The 21,618-nt window shown below is 46.6% G+C and overlaps 1 protein-coding gene and 1 long non-coding RNA gene across 5 annotated transcripts in view; one reads left to right on the top strand and one right to left on the bottom strand.

The window, feature by feature from the left end:
* Window positions 1-6,286: 6,286 nt before the first annotated feature.
* Window positions 6,287-8,143, bottom strand: LOC134142353 (uncharacterized). Its single transcript, XR_009958846.1, has 3 exons — window positions 8,038-8,143; window positions 7,452-7,706; window positions 6,287-6,958 (listed from the first exon to the last, which is right to left on the bottom strand). It is a non-coding gene; the product is annotated as an uncharacterized LOC134142353 (long non-coding RNA).
* Window positions 7,720-21,618, top strand: part of ADARB1 (adenosine deaminase RNA specific B1) — a 95,954-nt gene continuing 82,055 nt past the window's right edge. The window contains exon 1 of one of the 4 annotated variants that reach the window (XM_062579328.1): window positions 7,720-7,741. The gene's annotated coding sequence lies outside the window, so the exon portion shown is untranslated. Of the gene's footprint in view, window positions 7,742-8,769; window positions 8,832-21,618 lie in introns of those variants that run through there. The other 3 variants (XM_062579325.1, XM_062579329.1, XM_062579327.1) reach the window with 3 other exon arrangements.

Raw genomic sequence — 21,618 nt, 5'->3', positions numbered from 1 at the left:
CTCCCAGATCAGGATACTCTCATGCATGACGTCTTTGAAATTCTTTCTGATTTGAGGAGGAGGAAGTCTTTTTTTTTTGCTGCACCCACAGCATGCATTCATGTCATGGACCGGAGATTAGTTAAGCATATACTGATTTTAAATCGGACCGAATAGTGTGGTAGGAAGATGCCCCCATAGATGAGGTTAGTGCAGGGTGTTCAAGTAACAATATACATTTTTGTTGCACTAAAGCATATCTTTCCCCCAACCCCTTCTTTACAGAGAGATCACATCAGGACTGTAGCCTGGGGAAGGTTTCCTGGGGGCAGAGTGATTAAGTAGGATTGTTCTTATTCTGGTTGCATTTCCTGCTCACTGGGTTTTACAACAAATAAACCCAGAAGTAAAATGAGTGTGGAAAAAGGTAAGTCCAAGTCAGAGCTTCCAGGTTCATCCTGCTCCCTAGTCCTGTGCCAGAGGGGCAAGAGCCCTGCTGTGGTGGTTTATAGGAGAGGTGGAGGTCCTGCTCTGAGCTCAGGTTAATTGCCTGGAAAACTGCAGGTCTGTAGGACATTAGGAGGCAAACGTCTGCATGCCTGTAAGCAGCTTTTGTCCATGGAAGGCTGGCCTCTCAGGGATGCAAGACTTGTGCAAGGAGCAGTGGGCACTGGGTTGTGACCGGGGAGCAAATACCAAGCTCTGCAGAGCTGCCTGGCTGCTGCAGTGTGCTTCTTCCCCTCTGCTCCCCCTCCATCTTGTTGCAGTGCTATTGCACAGCTGCATGCCGGAGCAGTTCATGTCTGAGTTAAATATTCCCCCTCCTCCTTTCTGCAGCATCACTTTTGAAGCAGATCACCCAAGGTTGGTGGCTGTTCCACCAAAGGTCCTACTAGCACAGCTGCAGTTGTGGGGAATCTATCAAACCTGAACCTGCTGCCAGAGCTGTCTGGGAAGACAATTTCTATTGAATTGGTGGCATGAGACAGAGGCCTTAGTGGGACAACAGTGCAACAACCACCATCAGCATGTAGGTGAGGACAAGGACTTTGGAAGTAGGTCTAGATGAACGAGCATGCTGGGCACTAGATGCAGATCCAGCACAGTTGGTGCAAGCTAGATACTCAGTGTTACCTCTCCATCAGCAGTGCAAGTGCGATCAGCTGGGATGGCCGGACAGGCATGCAAGGAGGCCTTCAATGCCTCCACCAAAGACTGTCTGGACACTGTAAAGTATGCCGTTCAGCTTGGGCTGTTCTCTTGAGCTCAGAGTTGTGAACAAGCTGCTTGCTTGTCTCACTTGAAGTGAGACGTGAGACGGATCCAATGTCCGTGAGCCCCCACGTGGCTGTGGCCACCTTGTAAATCACGCAGTCCCAAAGCAGAAAACAGTTTTACGACCTAGAAACTCTAAAGTCGCCTCGGTCTCGCAGCTTTTGAAAGGCACCACTCTGTTTTACAAGGAGCAGCCTAATCTTTCAAGTTTCCCAGAACCTTTAAAAAGCTTGTTAAAAACCCATTGCTTTATTAAAGTGAGTTTACGGGGGGGGAGGGGGGAGGCGGGGAGAAGGAAGAGAAAAAAGCAAGCAAAAAAGTTGTTTCAACAGAAGATTTGGATAAAGGTACAAAGAAAAGGACAAAATGTTTTAGAAGAAAGTGATATTTCATAAGCACCACCAACTGTTTTATGATTGTCTTTTGAAAAAGATCATTTTCTACTGTGAAGGGAAAAAAAAAAGGTAAGCAGGTGTCATCCTGTTTGGAAGAACTGGAGTGGTTTACCCTCGGAGTAGGAGGTTAGGACTGGTGCTGCTCTTCTGCCGGTGATGCCCTGCCCTCCTGGCAGTGAGCCCCCTTCCTGACCCTGCCAGATTTGCTGGAGCTTGGATGGCTCTGCAAGGCTTTACCAGGGAAAGGAGCATTTTTGTCCTTAGGGATGGGTAGGGAATGAAATCCGAAGCAAAGCCGGACCGGTTATCGAGCAGTGTAAGAAAGAAGGCCCGGAGGCAACACACTGCTTCCTAACCCCAGACCTTGCCCCAGTGCCGTGTGGGACATAGGCAGGGATTTTCCGTTCTCCAAGAAAAGGAGCCTGCACCTCCCTGACACCTTGCAGCCCGGAGCCCAGGACTTCTCCCCTGCATGGAGCTGAGGGAGGCAGGGGGAGAAGTTGAGTTTAAGTTTTATGATCTTTGTCACTGTGAGCATTATCAGACAAGAGAATTAATTCGCAGCCTCGGCGCTTCCCTCTTTTGGTCTGGTAGCCGTTTTCCTGATGTCCAAGCGTTTCCTCGCTGCCTGATGCAGGGGCTGAAAAGCGGAGCGCCTGCGGGGCCACAGCAGGGTGCAGCATCCTCGCAGTGGGATTCAGCTAATCCGCCACCGCGTCGGAGGCCGAAAGGGGCCCGGGAGACTTTGCCGGGAATTTCCCAGACGTGCAGCATTCCTGTTTCCCTAGCAAGGCACGACTACTTCGGCTTGTGACACCGAGGTGGAACTGAGGAATGTTGTTTTGGTTTTGGCCCGTTCCGCTGCCGCTTCTAAAAAACCTCCAATAGTAGCGGGTGTTAAAATTCCTTGAGCTGAAAATAAAGCATGATAAGGAAAGGCAGACAGATGCTCCCAAAAGGCAAAGTTTTACCAGCCAAGAGCCGTCTGACCACAGCCCAGTGGCAAACCGGCTCCGAGACAGGACGGAGAGGCAGATTATTGCCTTTCCAAAGGAGGAAGTTTAAAAATAGGTTGTTGATTCCAGTGCAGGCTTTCACGCCGCTCCGTTTTATCCTCTTCAAGAGCATATATATGAGTTTTCATGCTACCAGGAACAGTCTGAGGGGGCAAACTAAGTGTAAGCAGAATAGCAGCTCACTGAAGACATTGGATTTACCTGTGCTGTATATACATATACATATATATATATATATATATAGGGTGGTAAGTATGGAAGAAAGCTTAATACAACATCATATCCATTTGTTACCACTTAAGCACTCTGTAGGAACGGATGAGCAAACACAAGCTCTTCATAAGACATTTTAAGCTACGTTGTTTACTACAGTCAGATTTGTTATTTTTATCTGATTGATTACCACGCTTCTCTGATAGCTGGGTACAACTCACAGGGCGAAACAGGGCACAAGCCAAAGATTTGGGTACAGTAACGCACTGCAATAAGGCCGTCAGCACCTTAGGTTTCCCTGTTTTTTATGTGAATGCTTGTGCAGCTTTTGAGCACTGTAAGCTGGGAGCGACCATCTGTCCTGTATTCTGAACGGTCGCAGATGTTGCAACAAGGGGCACGGGCTGGCCTTGGGGCCAAGGAGTTTTAGGTCGAGCACCGGGAAAAATCTCCTTCCCTGGATGGAGGGCAGCCCTTGGACAGGTCCCCAGAGATGGAAGATCTCCATCCTTGAGGTTTCCAAGCCTGGTTATAAATAGCTGATGTCTCTGCTTATTCACAGCGAAAGGCTGAACATCCTTGGCTGCAAACCATGGGGTAAAGGGTCCTGGAAGTGGCTCTGAAAAGCTCCATTGGATGGTGTTTTTGCTGAACTGACCTTCCTTCTCCTTCTGTTTTCTGTTGGCACCGACCGGCTTAGGACTGACTGCCGCACTGGACAGTGCCAGGCCGTAGCTTCCCTTTTTATCAGGCACGGCAGGCTTTTAGGGTAGGGTAATGTATGGGCAGAGAAACTGCTTGTGGCCTACGCTGCTGGGGCTCAGGACCCTGCGATAATGGTGAGGGGGCCCTGCAGAAACACATCTGTGCAGACAGCAGGACTGACCAGATGGGGCAGGTGGGAGGGCAGTGCGGAAAATGAGCAGGTCGCCCGAGGCTGAAAAATCAAACATCCCTGAAAAAAAAAAAAAAAAGAACAGGATTCAAAAGCACACAGTACAATTGAACTCTGTTCTTTAAATACCCCACCCCCCTTTTTTGGTCTTAACTATTTGAATTAAAAGTTTCTTTTTCTGGTGGCCTACAAGCTGGATATTGCCTTTGAGAGATGTCTCCAGAGCATGCCTTGGGAGCTCCGTGGTGTCAGTCTGTGATGAGGAAAACCTACAGCAGTTTTGGGGTTGCAGAGTCAGACCTTATCATTACATGGTCTGATCAAGACATGTCCATTGGACATTTCTCACCATAGCTGGTATTTCTAAGGCCAGCTGAGTGCTGCAGACATCTACTGGTCTTGCTATGCAAGCCACAGGCCAGCAGCACAGTGATTTCTGACTGATGCACAGAGGGCTGTAGGTGGGACAAAGCAAAATCAAGCTTTTATGGTTCCTGTCCCTTGCACCAAACCCAGCTGCAATGCTGCAGCAGCCCCAGCCACAGGAGAAATGCAAGGCTTGGCCAGCATACAGTCTGCGTGGTGGTATCACCTCTGATGGCAGCCTGCCTCCAAGTCTCAGACCATGTCCCCTTTTTAGTTTTAAATATAGTTTGAAAGAGTAGTTTTATGAGAGATAATGAGGTGAACTCACATTAGATGTGAGACTATCAAAATGCAGATGGAAGTTGGAAGTGGAGAAGGGGCAGCCAGGATGATGGATGAGGCTCCCAATTCATGTTTCAGCTGGATTTGGCACTTGGCTCCTTGCTGTGAGAGCCATCTGGGAGTACTGCTCGGTGAGTGATGCTTTCAATGAGCCAACTCTGCATCTTTTAAAAGTAAAGAGATTTGGAGACCTGGAGGAATGATAAAGCTTTGGAAGAAGCTGAAAAGTGTAACAATATCTGTCAGTGAGGCTGTCGGCAGCCCCACTGCAGAAGGAGGATAGACATCAGCTGGAAGCCTAATTGGGATGGGAAGGGTATAAGCAGTAACTCAAGACACCTGCTGGTTCATCCCCAGAGGCTGTTGCTGAGTGAAAGCTCATCCCCAGAAGGGAATTTAGGATGGAAGATCATGCAAGCTGTAGGTAAAATCCTATGAAAACCTGTTATTTTAGGAGACAAGCTTTTTTTTTTTTTTTGGACAAGTTTCATCCCAAGGACTCCTGTCATCAAGCAAAAGGATTTAGGTGGTGGCCACCTGGCCTGATAGAAATGGCAAGGGACTGGGCAGTGCAAAACATGCAAAACTCTGTCACTTCAGGATGGCTCTTTGTAGGCTCTGGGAAGCAGCTGCATGGCGGAAGAGGAGTCTCCTGCTTGCGTCTCATGCTTCCTGCTGCCTTCCAATGTCACTTGGTAGCATGAAAGTTTGACCTTGCTGCAGGTCAAAGATTAGTCAGAGGAAGCTGGGAAGGTTGGACAGCCCTGGGATATGAGGAATGGCCACTCTGAGGACTCCCCTGCGGCTGGAGCCTAGTGCACAGCTACTTGGGGTGGCCTCCAGGGGCTCAGCTGCCCCCTCGCAGGCTGATGGGCCTTTAGAGCAGCACAGAGGTCTTGCAGCCAGGGGCCTCAGCCCATAACAGATACCAGAGGTGTTTGTGCAAGGCACTTTAGCTGAGAACAACAGTGACCAGTGTCACATCTTGCAGGTTCTCACCCAAACTTGTACTACAGCCATTGAAACTACAAAGCAGGAAACTTTGGAAAAACAAAACAACAATGTACCCACTTTGTTTTTAGGTGTTGGAAACTGCAACTTCAGATATTCTTTTTCTCCACGCAAAGGTCCACGGCTCTTGCATTTTGCTAACTTTTTGGTGTCAACGGCAGCCTGGGGCTTTGAGCTCCATCGTCAAATTACATGTTGGGTGAGCAAGCTATTTCCTGTGGTCAGTTTGGCATGTGCAACATCCGTGGTTCACAGAGCGACTCTGTTTTGGTGTGAGGAGGCAGGCTGGAGAAAAGTCTCCAATTTGCTTCCCTCCGCTGTTTCTTCCTTCGTGTACTTTCTGTATTTTCTGTCTCCTTTGACTTGTTTTAGTAACAGTGATGGTTTTGATGGATACATTTCCTAGTACTACCTTAGAAGAAGGTTCTTCTGGAGATGTTTCAGATACTCTGCTGCATTTTGCTTAAGTTAGACTTAACATGTTGGTTTTCTCACCTGAAATACAAGGGTGCAAAATAGCTATTCCATTAGGTTTTCATAACGAAAAAGGGAACCATGCTACATGGATGCAGCACAACCTGATGGTTGCAAAAAGCAGCCCATATTGTCTGGAGTGCAGTGTCTGTGCTGGGGAAAGGTGGAGGGCAGCTCAGCTTGGGGGACCTGCAGCAAGACCCTGTGCCAGGGTCTTGGTTTCGCCCGCCTCTCGGTCACACACTGTGATGGAACTTATTTCAGATCACCAAAAAAGCAGGCTAAGAAGCACTTGCTGCTCAGAGCCATAAGAAGCCCTGTTCGCTGTCAGCTGATGTCAGCTGGGGTTAATCCCGTTTGATCTACGCCTTATTGATGTTGAAACAACGCTCATTTTAATTAACGCGTTCTGCACGGCCAACTCCAGCGCCTTAGAGATGTCTAAGTGTATTATGTCAACCGAGTTACCTTTATAAAGTGTAATAACTTTGTCAAGAAATGATAAGATAAGGCCAGCCGGCTGGCAGAGAGAGTTGTGTTGATGGAGAAGACAGGGTGAGGGCCACAGAAGGCCTGGCCTCTAATCAAAAACTTGGGCAACTGAGCCAGCCTCATGCGCTGTCACCTGGGGAGGGCATATGTCCCCATCTCCTCCACCTGGAGGGACTTGGCTGTGCAGCACAGGTTCATCTCCTGGCTTGGCTTTGCCTGGAGGTGTCACCTGCAAGCGTGGCTGGAGCAGAGGGCCCTGGTGGCTCGCAGGGAGTCAGGGCAGGAGGTTGACCGTGATGCTTGCCTGGGCTCAGGGTGACAGCTCTGGCGATTCCCAGCAAGAGCTGTGGAGTGGGTCCCTGTCGGCGTCCTGGGAGCCCGTGGTGGTGCAGTCCAGGACCCGCATGGGAGGCTTGTTTGCTAACCGCCTGCCTGGAGGAAGGGCCTGAGAAGCTTTGCTCCCTTAAGCCCCACTGAGGAACAGAGACGTGACACTGGGCCTAGAAAATAAGAGGATTAGGAGGACGACAAGGCTGAGGTTGAGGTTGGCCACCCTGTCCAACCTCAGTGACCAACAACAGTCCAGGTTCACCCCAGGAGGGAGAAGGACTTGAAGAACAGATGGCCAGTGAGCAAGCAAGCAGCACGGGCAGAGGTCAACATCACCTTTGGCCAGGACACATGCACAAGACCTGGGGAAAATGTCCCTTTGGTATCAGGTGTGCTTTGACGCAGCGCTAGTCCTTCTTTGGACCGGCCATCTGCCTATCTTCAGAGAGCCAGGAATCTGGGCGCTGCGCCCCTCCAGCCAAGGTGGCCAGGTATCTCAGGATACATCGCCCACCCACTTCTGGCAATCCTTATTGGTTCCTGACTCCAAAAGCCACAGCAGATGATTGCAAAGACAGCTACGAATGCTGCTGCACGTGCTTCCGTATGTGGCGAAGCTGCCTCGAGCTGGGTGCCCTGCTCAGCTCACCTAAGCCAACTCACCTGGTTTGCTGGCAGAGAAATTACTGCAGCCGTGGCGAGAAGTGTCCGCTCTTAAGAGCCTTCTGCCGGTATTACCTTATTCCGGGAGAAGCATGGAGTATAGTAAGAAAGACGTAATAGCTCCTCCCGATTTGCTCCTTGGGCAACGCCAGCCCTCTCCTGACGTCCCCATCCTTTAAGACGCAACGATGGCAACACGTGGCTCCGCTGTGCAGTCTGCTCCTCCGGATGACCGCTGGCTGGCTTTGTGGAAAACTAAAATTGGGGACATCCATAAAAACGAAGAAAAGGTAATGATCACACTGACATGCTGGCAGCGGGGGGGGGGGGGGGGAACTGCTGTGAAAGGGCTTTTGGCTTAGCAAAGTGGCATCTCAGATGCATTTACGTGCTGTGCCCACATGCTTTGTTGCTTCTGACAGTCCCATGGGAGTTGCAATATAGTTTCTATTTTAGTCCCTCCCCCCAAAAAGGATTTTTTTTCTAGATAAAACCTTGCTTCAGAACAGTTTTTGCACTGTAACGCTCCCACGATGATTTTTGCCCTAAGAAGAAGGGTCGCTATGACCTGAATCAATATTCTCACCTCGAAACGTGCTCCCGATGGACCCGCCTGTGCAGGCAGGGTGTGAAATCGGCGCCGGCGCGGGGCTCGCGCGAAGCGGGCGGCTCGCCTCGGGCCCAGCCGCGGCGTTTCCGCAGCCGCAGGCGATGCCGAGCGGCGGCGGCAGCGCGCAGACCTGGGGCGCTGAGCGGGCCCGTTCCCGAAGCCCGACGGGACCGTCGGCGTCAGCACCCGTTCGGCCGAGACTCGCGTTCGCCAAACGCGCGGGGCGGGGCGGGGCGGGGCGGGGCGCGCCCCGGCCCCGGCCCCGGCCCCGCCCGCGGCACCTGCCCGCGCCGCAGAGCCCGCGCGCCGCCCCCTCCCCCCGCCTCGCGGCGGGCGCCGCCGCCGCCGCGTGCACCGGCCCGCGGCGCTCGCCCAATCAGCGGCGGCCGCCGCGCCGCGGGGCACGCCCCGCGCCCACTGCGGTCCCCAGGGCGCGCGCGCGCGGCCCCGCCCCGCGCGGGCCCCGCCAATTGGGCGGCCGCGCGGCTCCCCCCTCCCCCGCCTGGCGGCGCCGCCCCGCCGCGCCCCGCCCCGGGCGCGGGGCTCGCGCCGCTCGCGGCCGCAGCGCGGCCTGCACGTCGTCGGGCGCGCGCGCGCGGCCGCTCGCCCCGGACGCGCGCAGGCGCGCACGGGGTTGGCGGCGGCGGCGGCGCAGCGGGAGTCGCCGCTCGGTTCGGTTCGGCTCGGCCGGGCCGGGGCGGCGGATGGCGGAGCGGCGGCGGCAGCGGCGGCGGCGGCGGGGCCCGGGCGGCGGCGCGGCGCCAGGCGAGGTGCGGGCGGCGGCGGCGCGGCGCGGCGCGGCGGCGGGCGTGCCCCGCGGGACCTGTCCAGGTCCTGACGCGGCGGCAGGTGCCGGCGGCGGGGCGGTGCGGGCCCGGCCGCCCCGCACCTGTTGCGCGCGGCGGGCGGGGCGGGGCGGGGCGGGGCGCAGTGCGGCGGGGCCGCGGGCGGCGGCGGGGCGGGGGCGGCCCTCCGGGGCGTCCGTTGAGGCGTCCGTTGGGGCCGTTGAGGCGAAGCCATTTTGAGGGGGGCGGCGGAGCTGGCGGCGCGGCGGGAAGTTTCGCCCCCCGTGTGCGTGCGCCCGCGGGGTCCGCGCACCCACCGCGGCCGGGCTCTTCCCCTCCCCCCGTCCCGCGCCCCCCCTTTTTTTGCTTTTCTTCTCTTTGGGTGATTTTCCGCCGAGCAGCGATGCGCGGGCCGCTCCGCAGGAGTCACTGGGTAGCTGCCGATGGCGTCGAGGTTGGTCCGGGCTGCGACCTGGAAGGTGAATGCGTCCATTGTGGTTGGAGTGGTGGTGCCTCCGCTGCCGCTCGCCCTGGCTCCCTTCTGTGGCCTGCTTGCTTATCTCAGCCCGGCTTATTCCGCCCGGAAAAGTTCTCTTCTTTTCTCCCCCCCCCCCCCCATTCTAAAAACGGATCCCCTGCTTGTTCTCTGCATGGAAGAATTGGAGGAGGCGTGTGTGTGTGTTTATAAAATAAGATTTAAAAAATCGGAGTGCCGTCACAAAATGCTGTTTGACCTCAAAGCATCTTTCTTTCCTTGTTAGTTAAAATATACTCTAACCCTCTCCTTAGTGTACCATCTGTTGCTTTGGGCTGTGGTAGATTTAGGTTTCTCAATTCCTTGTGCGTTTTGTTGGATTTAAGCTGTATTTAAACAAAACTGTGGTTGCAATCTCTGTTGTTGTGCAATAACTCTCGCTGGTTTAATAAATTCTAATGCACCTCTTCAGAGCTCAGGGAGGGTTCGGTTCTGCCAAAGGATGAGTGCTTGTGGCGGAAAGGTGGTGGCTGGCCTGGTACAGCTGCTCTTTCTGCCTGCATATTCTCCCACTATCTCTTCAAACTCCAAACTCTGGATGCAGGAATGCTTGTGGCACTGGGCTGCCCAGAAGATTGCGAAGCAGTTGGGACTCTGGGCTCAGTCTTGTGAAACCACAAAATAGGTCTTTGAATTGCATGGCAGCTAGGCTGGTCTTTAAAACGAGCTCATTTTGCCTGTGCTTTTATTTAGTTCTTAAGCTGTTATTTTTTTATGCCTGCATGCATAAGCCTAACCCTTTTTTTCCTCCAGTAGGTCCTTTCAAGTGGCCATCAGCTTTCGTGGTGTTCCTGTGTTGCGCCATACTGGATCTGATCCACTAGCACTGAACTTGCTGTCAAATCATGCGGCTCAGTTCAAGCGCTTTCACAGCTATTTGTACCACTTCCATTCCTCAGTCTTTTCTCAAGGGTGAATTAAAACTTCCTGTATTTTTTGTGGTGTGCAAGCAAAAATGTGGTCTTGCTTTTTGCTGTGCAAAAGCTGTAACAAACTTGCCATGCCATTGGACTCATATGGACCTGCTTACTGCTTGTTCTGAGAGTTTTCTGCCACCGCTGTTAAAGCGTTGTGCAAGTGAAGTTGTAGCATCAGTTTGAGAGCTTCTATGCTTGAGAGTGGCAGCAAGCCAACCTACAGAGTGCAGAAGATGTTTAGAATAATTAGTGATGGAATACCCTTTTAAAATAATTGTTTGGGTTTATCTAGCACTCGATTGTAGTGATACCTACCTCTAAAAATAGGCAGGCCTCCTGTGTAATGAGTCTCATAGTATAAACAGTCATGTCTTGAATGACTGTTGTTACTTTTAGGATGTCTAAGATGCCTGCTTTTGGGGATTTTGCCAAATCCTCTGTGTCTGTTTAATTTTTTTTCATAGTGAATAATGTGGCCTTGGTCCCTACCGTGTGTAGTCTTGTGGTGGCCGAAGGAAAAGCTTAGCCATCCTCTCAGCAAAATATGACAAAAATTTTCCCACTGGTTCTCTGGCAGCCCGGAGATTGAGTAGTTCCACCTTTTTTCAGTAAATTAGTATTCAGTGCACTACAGTGTTTGTAGAGAGGTGGATGATAGATAGCTTTTAGAGGTGACTGCGTGTGATTTTTGCTCCGAGATACTGTCCTCAGGTAGGTGCAGACATCTTTAAAACTAACATTGACCTGCGCTGGTAAGCCCGCGGCTCATGCGCAAAGCGGACACAGCAGCTCAGGCGTAATCGTCGTTGTGCTCCTTCGGCCGGTATGCTGCACAGAGCCAGCTTGCGTGCCGTGCTCTTTGTCACAGAGCTGGGCTTTGGGAAGGAGACCTCCCTTGACCGCTGCCCCAAGCTTACTCGGGCACAGCTGCGTGTACACACAATTCTCGCGTTCAGTAATTAGCAAAAAGAATTGTGCAGGGAAGTTTCTCACGTTTTACCATGCAGTTTATCAGAGCGTGACAGATTGGTTGTGTCCCTAACCCGTTGTACACATGTGCTTTGTTAGCTGCTTTTCAGCAGCTAGCGTGCTGGCTGAGGCTTCCCTGGTATGGCTTCTGTGCCAAAAGCCTGGGCTCTTCAGCTCAAAGGACAGCAGCTCAGGCTTTTGTGATTCGCTGCGTCTGATTCATTCTCCAGCGAGCGGCTCAAATGGTCACTGCTGCATTTGATCATGTCCTGTTATTACTGAAAGATGGTCTGCTTTTTCAGCAGGAGGAGAATTTGATTTATGAAGACTTCTTTTCTGAGAAGGCTTTTTTTAAGGACGTTATGTTAGTGCTTACAGAAGGATGTGTCTCACAGCTTTGCTCGTGATGTTCTTATGGACCTCAAGTCATCATTTTTATACTTGCCCCTAGCTTATTCAGGATTATTTGTTCTAATGAAAGTTTTGTTGCCCCTACATGTTGTATATTTGGTTTGTGAACAGCAACGCGGTGTTACGCTATAAGCCTTTAAGGGCAGGCCTCTCTCTCAGTAACAGCTAGGCATGTAAGTCTTCTAGAGAACGTTTACTTTGTTGCTTTATTATAAGGGTATGAGGACTTTTCTTCTCTTTTAAAAGTCCTCTGTGTTTTGGCTTAAGTAGAGAAAACCTGAATGGCCGAGTTTATTAGCTTAGACTCGGCATCATCGTGATGTGATCGCAGATCTGGAACTGGAACCAGTTCAGGCTCTGATGGTTTAGAGCAAAGTCATCTCTGTGCTCAGTATGCCCTGCCTAGGAGTCTTAAGTGGTTTGTAGTAACCCATTCAGAGACCTTATGTGGGAATGAAGGAGCCCGATTAAATAAGGTGACAGCAAACACTCATGTTGGGAGTTGTGAGACAGAGCAGAAACATAACTTTCCTTCAAAAAATTTTGGCACTGACGTTCTTAGGATCTGATCTGTGACTTCAGAAAGGGTTGGGGCGTGGGTGGGTATGCCCTTCCCCCCACGAGAAGCTTTTCATGGGTTATCTGAGTTGAATCAGTAGAGTAGTGCTTCTATATTCCATAAAAATTTTAGGCATGGTTGAAATAGGCTGCCTCCAGATACTAACAGTGCATGTTGCTTGTTAGCTTATATCTATGTACAATTGATACTTGTTGCATTTTAAGTCAGTTCAGTGAGTGCAGGACCCTAAAAAGTTAGATGAGAATTTTCATTCGGGCATCTAAGAAAGTGGTCTGATAACTGAAGATGTGTAGTATTTGCTGTTTCTGCAACTTTTGAAACCAGTAAGTGCTTGGCACCTTTAAAACTCAGGCTACCAAGCTGCCATAGTATGGATTTTAGTTTAAGCTTAAGTACCAAAGATTGAAACTGTGGTTTTGGACTTATTTAATAGTAGAGGCTGTTACTTATGTATCTTGGTTTTGAATGAAATAACTGTGTAGTATAAATATTGTGTGATAAAAAGGTACTTGACAAATTGATTCTGTGAACAAATTACGTTATTTTTTAAAGCAAGTTTTCCCTGTCTGCATATGATGTGGCCATTTCTTGCTCTTTCCTACTGTTTAACAACTGAGTACATTTTTTCCATCTTTTTAGTAAATATTGTTTGTATCTTGTGCATTTACTGAAATGTTGTGAATGCCAGTATTTGGATAATAAGCCTCCTGGAGGTATTAAAAATATTTATTTTTGCAACTTATTTTAATCCCTGAAGAGACTATCCACATGCTTTCAAAGCTTGTAGGAATCTCTTGTGAGTATTAAGCTTTACAGCTGACCATAGCAATAACACATCTATGCATTAATAATAATAATAATAATAATAATAAAATAAAGTGAAGGGATCCCAAATTATCAGTGTTTCAAGCAATTTCTATTGTGCAGCTTTTGGAGGCAAGATAGTTTCAGAATGATGTTCAAGAGAGAAGTCCTCTCAAGAGTATTTGGTTTCAGGGGGAATTTGGATGGTTTTATGTTGGTTGTCTTTGGATCAGCCGTGATGTTTGTGAGTTCACAGGTAAGGGGAATTCAGGCTATCTCCAAAAGATGAAAGAATTACCTTGAGCCTTCTTCGAAATAGTCTGTGGAGCCTGTTGTTAGCAGTAGCATGAAGCTGTGTGGGAGCACTTTGAAATATCAGCCCTGGAAGATATGGGGTGAGTCAGGCATGGCTGCTGAGTGCTATGACTCAGTGCTGTCCCCTTTGGTAGATGTCCAGCCCTGTGCCAATAAACTTAAGAGAATAACCCGATTGCAGAAGTATCCTCTATGAGTAACCGCTGATTGGAAGGATCTGAAAGTTGGGCTTCTTTGGATAATTATTTGTTTGCTGGTTGAAGTTGGTAATTACTGAGATTTCTTTTATGTGATGTAGAACATCTGTGAAAGTGGTAGGAAGCTCAGAAGCGACAAGATAATGAGACCTGAAGTTTTCGCCTTTGCACTTGATGGTATTGTGTGATGATCTTGTATCCCTTTATTATTATATTTTCCATTTGTGTGCTTGAACAAGAATGGTGATAAGTTTTAACTACTTTCCTTATTATATTCATTACAGGGGGGAGAAACTTTTTCTAGGATTGGGTCTCCTCCTGTTTCTGTCTCTTACACTGAGGAAGTGGTTCATGCTTTTAAAGCAGGATTGCCCTGTCACTGTTCGTGTCAGGGAACCCACAGCACCTCGTATGCTTCTTAGCTGGGTTTCCCAAGCATGATGCTTATGCGATCGTATTGTCCATGGTCCCAAATGAAATTGATCAACAGATTGAAAAGTCCGTGAAATTTCATAGCAGGTTGAGATGTCAAAGCTAAGTGCCTGGAAGCTGTGTGAGGACAAGCATCTGAATGGAGGAAATTCTCGTATTGGTGCCCTGGCTGAAGGAAAAGCTGTTGACTGAGGGCCGATATATTATTAGACATCGGAGGAGCTTTATGGTAGAAAGACAAACAGGAAATCAAGTTTCATAAGTAGTTCCAGTTGAAGCTGAATTCCCTTATTTTCCTTCATGAATGTGGTGACGGATGATCTGATTAGAAATCTTGCTATGTTGTAGGTGACGCTTAAAAAAACCAAAAACCACCTTTAGGTACCATTGTTTTTCTTTTATTACCCATCCTGCCTCCTGGGCAGAAGCAGGAGGGAATGGGAGTGAACCTATATGCAGCTATGACATAAATGCAGAGTTGAAGTTTTACTTTAAAGACTTTTACAGTTACCCAGGAGAATGTCCTGCATAGGTGCTTCATAACCTCACTTGGATCAGGATTTTTGTGCTGAATACTTCTGGCAAAGATGCAAAAGAAAAGTCTGTTCTGGGAATTGAAGAGTATAGTTTTGTTTCATTTGTTGTTGTTTCCTGTTTGTACCAGGATAGCGTTAAGATATTTATACTGATGTTTTTTCCACTTTGGCTTCTGAGGCTTTTCCTTTTGGAGGTGTACTGAAATAGGAAAATCAACTTTTTTTTCTCTCTCTCTCTCTCTTTTTTTTTTCCCATTTTTTCCCCTCCTCTCTGAGAGATTCTAACAGAACAAAACTCTTAGAGCTGATATTTTGAGACATCTTGTGGGTTAGATGCTGAGTATCCTCAATATTCTTGTTCAGAAAAAGGGTGGGAAGAATATGCTGGATTTTGAATTCAAAGGGGATGTATAAAACTCTCTTCATTTTGAGGTGAGTTTGAATTTGGAGGTGCCTGTCAGGGTTTACCATCTGACTGATGATCTTGCTATCTGTTGTTTTTTTGTTGTTATAGTGATTTAAGTTGTATAGACAGTTTTCTGAAAGACTTTCAGTTATGCTTGGCTTCGGGACTTACATCAGTGCCAGTTTAGCGTGATCCCAAATGCTACATATACTAGCACTCTTCACTTCCCAGTGGTGCTCTCTACCTCTTTCTGCTATTAATTTTGTCACATCAACTCTGAGAAAAGACAAACTGTTTAAAATTTGATCAAAAAGAAAACAAGCAAGTATGGAAAACAGCTCTTTCTTTCATTTGTCAGTTGTAGAATATGAAAATGAGATTTTTGCATAGGAGTTTTGAGATAACCTCAATTAGAAGTATTTTTTCCTGTTTAAGCTGTTTAAGTTTCTAGATTTCCAGAGATAATTAGTACCTCCCTCTTGTATTCTGAAGGACTTCCAGTGAAAATGTTCAGAGTGTCTAAAATGATGTTAATTTTATTTAGATTCATTTTTTTCCAGCTCCTCATCTTTATTAGCAAATTTGTCTTTAAGTTTGAACTTCTATTGCCTTTTTGCTAGCTTAATTATACTGTAATATTTGGGTGCAGTCTGCTGGCAAACTGTTAAAAGGAGAAAAAAATCTTTGAATTCTTTTTTTTTAGATGCAAGTTTTATAAAACTTTGTTTGCAAAGTCTATTTTGAATCAAAATGAGTTTGTATTTTGCACCTCAAGTATTGAGCATAGCTACTGTGTACTTAATCATAACAACAAAAAAAAAAACCCTCTAGATGAATTCAAAGGCATGATCAACCATGTCTTCTCATTAGGAAATTGAGCACGTAGGTTAGCTGGAACATAAAATGTTGAATAAATCTATGGGTACTGGATACACCAAAATACTCTCTGTAAATCAGGAAGCACCCCTGCTAAAAATTACTGGAGGCTTGGAGAATATCTAATGAAAATACCTCTGCAGACTGTCCCTGTTCTTGCAGCAGCTGCTAAGGGAATGGGCTAGAGAGACCCTTGTTCTGGCCCACTGTGGGTGCTGGTATGAGGATAGTAAGGAGGAAAAAATGTAGTTCTTGGTCAGTTTTATTCTGTGAAAGAACTGTATAATGTATGTTTTATGTATTTTCCATCCTTTTGCATGATGGAATGTAGCAACATATTTCATGTAAGAATAAACTTCCTTTATGATCATTTATGAATCTGTATAGGAAATAGCAGTTTTTCACTTAAATTTTCTTAGCTTTTGTAACCAAAACATTATACCTGTTTGAATGTCCTTTTTGGATGCTCTGACTTCATGTAGGTTTTCAACACTGTGGACCAATTGCCTCTGGAGTCTGCACAAAATCCAGGTGCTATGTGGAAGGTGGTGGTTCCTGAAGTCAGTGCCAGCCTCCACTCCCAGATATTCATGTCCTGGAGTATGGGCATTCTAACTCGTGGGAAATGTTCTGCCAGAAAGGTGGGGAACCACCCACAGGAGAGGAACTGCGAATCTGCCATGTGTTCCATGACAAACCAAAGAGTTCAGTCTAAAATTCAGCCTGTTTTTTTTTTCCCTCCCTCCCCAAGATTTTTTGGAATAGCAGTGTGGCACTGCACTTCCATTTTCTCAGAAGAGTCAGCTTTGATGTCCTCTCTTGAATTTCAGCCTCTTTCTTGGTTACAAGCATTCTTATCACCAGTAAAGTCATCATTCAGGTGTTGAGAGCAGATATACTTTCCTTGGATTTAATATGTATTTTACAGACCTTCTTGCAGTAGTATTTTTACAGATGTGTTTTATCTTTTGCCACTTACCAATGCCAAGCAATATTCTTTCACTTGATATAGTGTGATACTGTGTCTTGATAAGAAAGTGGAGCTGGAAATTAATGCTTAACTAGAACCAGTGATTCTGACAGGGTTTTTTGGGGTGTGTCTACATTAATGTTTTAATTTGAATCAGGAATGTGCTTTTTGAAGCGAGTCTCCTGGTTGTCTCCATTTACTGTGTTTTAGTTTGCATTGCAGAGCAATCTGGGAGCACATGCCTAGTTTCCCTTTGGATGAAATTAAACACGAATATGAGCTCTAGGAGCACATCTGCCACCTGTAAGTTGGTGAGTGGATTGTGCCTCAATGACTAATGAGTATTCAGCCTTTGATTAACCAGAAATTAAATTGGGACCTTTTGCTGTGTTAGCAGCTTTGAAGAATGTAAAATAGAAAAGTACAGCTGACTTGAAAAGCATGATGGTCTAGCTCAAGAAGTCTGTCTGTACTTTTGAAAAATTCAGGTAGCCGAAGTTTCCTAGACCAAAGAGCCATTAAGAAACTGGAGAAAATCCTTTCTTAGTTCTGTAGCATCCCTTAGGTGCAGGGACTAGCGGCAACGTGAGCACAGTAGGCTCCTCTGTGATGGTAAGACTGCTAAGTCCTTCTGACGATCACAGTGAAAAGTCAAAATCTGCCTGTATAAATCTGCTTTTAGTGTGTATTTGAATCTCCTTGAGAAGAAACTTGGAAATTATGTTAAACCTAGTCCTCTTGTTTACGATTACCATGAAAAGTTGGAAAAACGGTCCGTACTTTTGAAACATATTGCTGTGCTTGCACAAAAGGAACATTAGATGAAAGCTCTTGGATGGTTTATCCCTGTTGATGCTTTTATATCAAGGTTGATTTCCACAGACTTAAGTACTGATGTATGCAGATAGTGAGGTATCGTGGGTATTACTGTAGTTGTACCTGTTTGTCTGGTGCTACCTAGTTTCTCTTCTCTTATCCGCTGAAGGCTATTTTTAGTAAGTAGTTGCTTTTTTAAATTAAGTGAAGGAAATGAGTGAATAATCAGTATTTCATTTGCTGTCCTTACATATGCTTAAAAATAGTATTAACATAATCTTCTTATATGCTTTTCCTTCCGCTGCTCCTGAATTCATAAAAGGAATTGCATTCACTATTAATAAGATCTGTGAATGAATTTGCCTTTCTTTTGGATTTTAGTTATATTTATTACCAAAATGATCATTTTTAGAATATTTTTGAAAGATAACATCATTATTCATGCATGTAAATTTTTTTCTACTGTTATCCTTGTTTGTTTTGAAATTGCTTATTATATCTTGTGGAGAAGAATCTGTGTAATGTTTGTGTTTAGATACAGTCTTTGAAATATTTTTTATTTTACTTGGAAAGTAAAATGAATGTCTCGTAGCAATCTTCCTATTTTCCATTTTAAGAGGGCTGATCGACTTGAACAGATGAAGATGATGATTAACTTCTGTCAATCTCCTGAGGTTAGCATGGACCTGCTGTTGTCTGAAGCGCTGCTGAGAGTAAAGGAAAGGTTACTTTTCACCTTTGTGTGCTGCTTGAGGTGGACTGTAAGGGCTCCTGTAGAGCTAGACTCTACTGTACTTACCGTCCAAAGGGGGCATTAGTGGCACTTGATACTTTGCCTTAAATACTGGAGAACTTCATGGCAATCAAGTCAGCATCAGGCCTCTTTTGCATTTGGTTATCTCCATGCTGTGCCTGACCTGGGACAGGTGTAGGATTTTGGTGGGTGCTGTAAAGAGGGGGTCCCAATGTTCAATCTTGACAGTTTCTTTGAGAAGGGGAGGTTGAATATACTGTACTGATCAGAAGAAGCTTCTTAATTGGTGTTTGCGTTTTTCATGGTTGCTTGGAATTCCTGATGTGATGTGGGTCAATGTGAAATGGAGCTGGTAAGGGAGTCTGTTAGGATAGGGGGTAAAGTATGCTGACACCTTCTCACTTGGTCCGTAATTGAATCTGTTTTGGGAATAGATTTTTTTTTTTTTTTTTTTTTTTAGTGCAGTGCTCTCGATTCTGGAATAGAGTACAGATGTAACATCTTGTGATAGCTGTCTGAACTAATACAAAATGCGGTGTTAATTGTAGGGTATGGTACTCACTAACTGTGTGACACAGCCAGTGGGACGTTTAGCAGCTAGCTGTTCAGATGCAGTTGTTGTTCAGCTGGGACGTAAACTGGAAAGCAAGCAAAAATGTAGCAGTATCCGGTGCAGCAGCTGTGGTGGGCTGGGCCGGGTAGGGGAGTGGGCCGGGATGCAGGGGCCATGGGGCCAGGAGCTCTCCATGGTAGCAGGGGGTCTGGCGGAAGCTGCGGCACCTGCGCCGAAACCACGCACTGCTTCGAGCCTGACAACCTCACAGCAGCGTCAGCGAGCCTCCTGAATTATTCAGGCGGAGTTACCCTCATCAGCTGGTGGCTGCGGGATATCGCGGGCTCCTGCAACTGGGATCGTCTGAGCAGATGATCTTTGAGCGCTGAGCCTGCTGAGGGGTAATGTTTTGTATTAGGCTAAAGGATTTGGCTCTGAGAAAATTGATGAGCTTTCAAGATTAGACTCAGAGGGCTGCCGATTCGGAGGATTGCTAGCTTGCCTCTTGGTTTAACGGAAGTCTAGGTAATTGTGCAGAAGTGGCAGAGACCAAAGAAGGAAAAAAGTCACGTTTTCCTGAATAGCTGCTTACATTGTTTGGATTTCAACATATTCCATGTTGTATGATGGAATTGAGTCCTTCTGAGGAGAGCAGAATTTAACTTATTTTGGAAGTCAGTTTGAAAATTTTGGAAGATAGACTCTTCACCCTGGTTTCCTAAAAATACAAAGTTTTTGTAGTCACTATATTAAACTAATATACTTTTCACTCTGCTGAGGGGCTTCAGTACACTACAAATTTAAATTTTGAACTTTAGTCCATGGTAACATTCCTGGAGATTAAGTACACATGCTCGTTAAATAAACAGAGCTTGCGTTTATATAACTCTATAAATTTTTCTCAATTCCCTCTTCACAGAATCACTGAATGGTTGAGATTGGAAGGAACCTTTGGAGATCATCTAGTCCAACTTCTCAAACAGGGTCACCTAGAGCAGGCTGCCTCTGGCCCTGCTCATAAGGCTTTTGAGCATCTCTGAGGATGGAGACTCCACAGCCTTTCTGGGCAACCTGTTCCAGTGTTCACCCTCAAAGACAAGAAGCTTTTCCTTAGATTCAGGTGGAGCTCCCTGTGTTTCACTTTGTGCTTGTTGCCTCTCATCCTGTCACGGGGCTCTGCTGAAAAGAGTCTGGCTCCATCTTCTTCACACCCTCCCTTCAGATATTTATACCGATTGATCAGATTCCCCTCCCCCCTCAGTCTTCTCTAAGCTAAACACTCCCAGCTCTCTCAGCCTTTCCTCAGATGAGAGATGTCCTTAATCATTTAGTAGCCCTTGTCCAATCCTTGCATTTCAGGTCATGATGGCTAGCTTTTTCATAGTCCAAATAACACTTGGTATTATTTGACAGTATTCCCAGTGCTGCTGTTCCTTTCCCAATGCCTGCTTTTCATGTGGGATTCTGTCCCTTTGAATGTTCAGTAGGTGAGATCTCAGTCTTAGGTGAACCATGATGCTTCTGAGGCTGGTTTTGATGGCACTGTTAAGCAAAGAAGCATGCAGCTTCTCTCAGCAGCAGTGTCTTTGCTGGCTCTTTAAGGCTAAGCCTGTTTCAGCTTCAGAATCGTCTCTTTTTCAATCTGTGTTTTTTTCTCAATAACTCATTCAAAAAATTTACTTTAAAGTAGGCTTTTCAGTTGTTAAGCAAGCCTCTATGACAGCTATGAGGACTCTTTACAAATAGCTCCTCTTGAATGTCTGACATAAAGGTGGACTAGACTACGAATACAACATCTGATTCGTGCAATAAAAGTCCTATTGCATTTGAAGAATATGGTTATTCACTGTTCTTCTCCTGCTAGAGTATATTTGATCTATAGGGCAGCTGGGATGAAATAGGCTTGTTTGTTTCTTAAAGACAAAACCCAGTATTTTGCATGTCATAGCTTTTATTGTACACTGATAGAAAGTAGAGGGCCAGACTGTTCTCCAGGTAGCCTTTGGGATAATAGATTGCTCAGTATTGGCTAAAGTTTTGGCTCTGGTGGTCTTCCAGTTCCTTTGCATGCCTTCCTCAGCTGCTTCTAATGGTTTCTTGCCTAGGCTTGGTGTATTGCTGTAGTCCAAATGAGACATGAAATATAGAACAACTGTACTAATTGAGAGAAAGATACTGCTTTTGCATAGGAAAAGATAGGGAGTACTAGCACTGTTTAGCTGCAGACTTTGTGTGATCAAGTGACCCCAAAGAACAGCTAGACCATGAACTTTCCTGACAAAATGCGAGTGAGTTACTGAAAAGGGGTACAACATTGTCACTGGCACGTATTTGCTCTTCTTGTTGCGGAACTGTAATCATCACGTATAAGTTTTAACTACACACATAACCAGCTTTTTGCCTGGGGAGTATTGGGTCAAGTTGGTAACAGTGGTTCTGAGACTCGCATAGTTCACTCTGAAGTGGGGGTATGTTGGTTGTTCTGAAAAACATGTAAAACAGCAAATCCCTTTCAGTTTTCTGAAAACAGTAGCACACCTCAGATGTGGTGAAGTCCCGGAAAATAAGTGTGTATATATATTTTTACCTCCACTGCTGCTCAAAAAGCACATGAACTCCTGGTCCCCTAACAGCTTGTCAGACTTCTGCTTCAGGTGTATATTGTTCTGGTAGCATTGGTAGTGAGCACTTCTTTCCTGTA

Source organism: Rhea pennata, chromosome 6 (genome assembly GCF_028389875.1).
Source record: "Rhea pennata isolate bPtePen1 chromosome 6, bPtePen1.pri, whole genome shotgun sequence".
NCBI lineage: Eukaryota > Metazoa > Chordata > Aves > Rheiformes > Rheidae > Rhea > Rhea pennata.
Note: the sequence above shows the minus strand (reverse complement) of the source record. Positions and strands in the feature narration are given on the sequence as shown.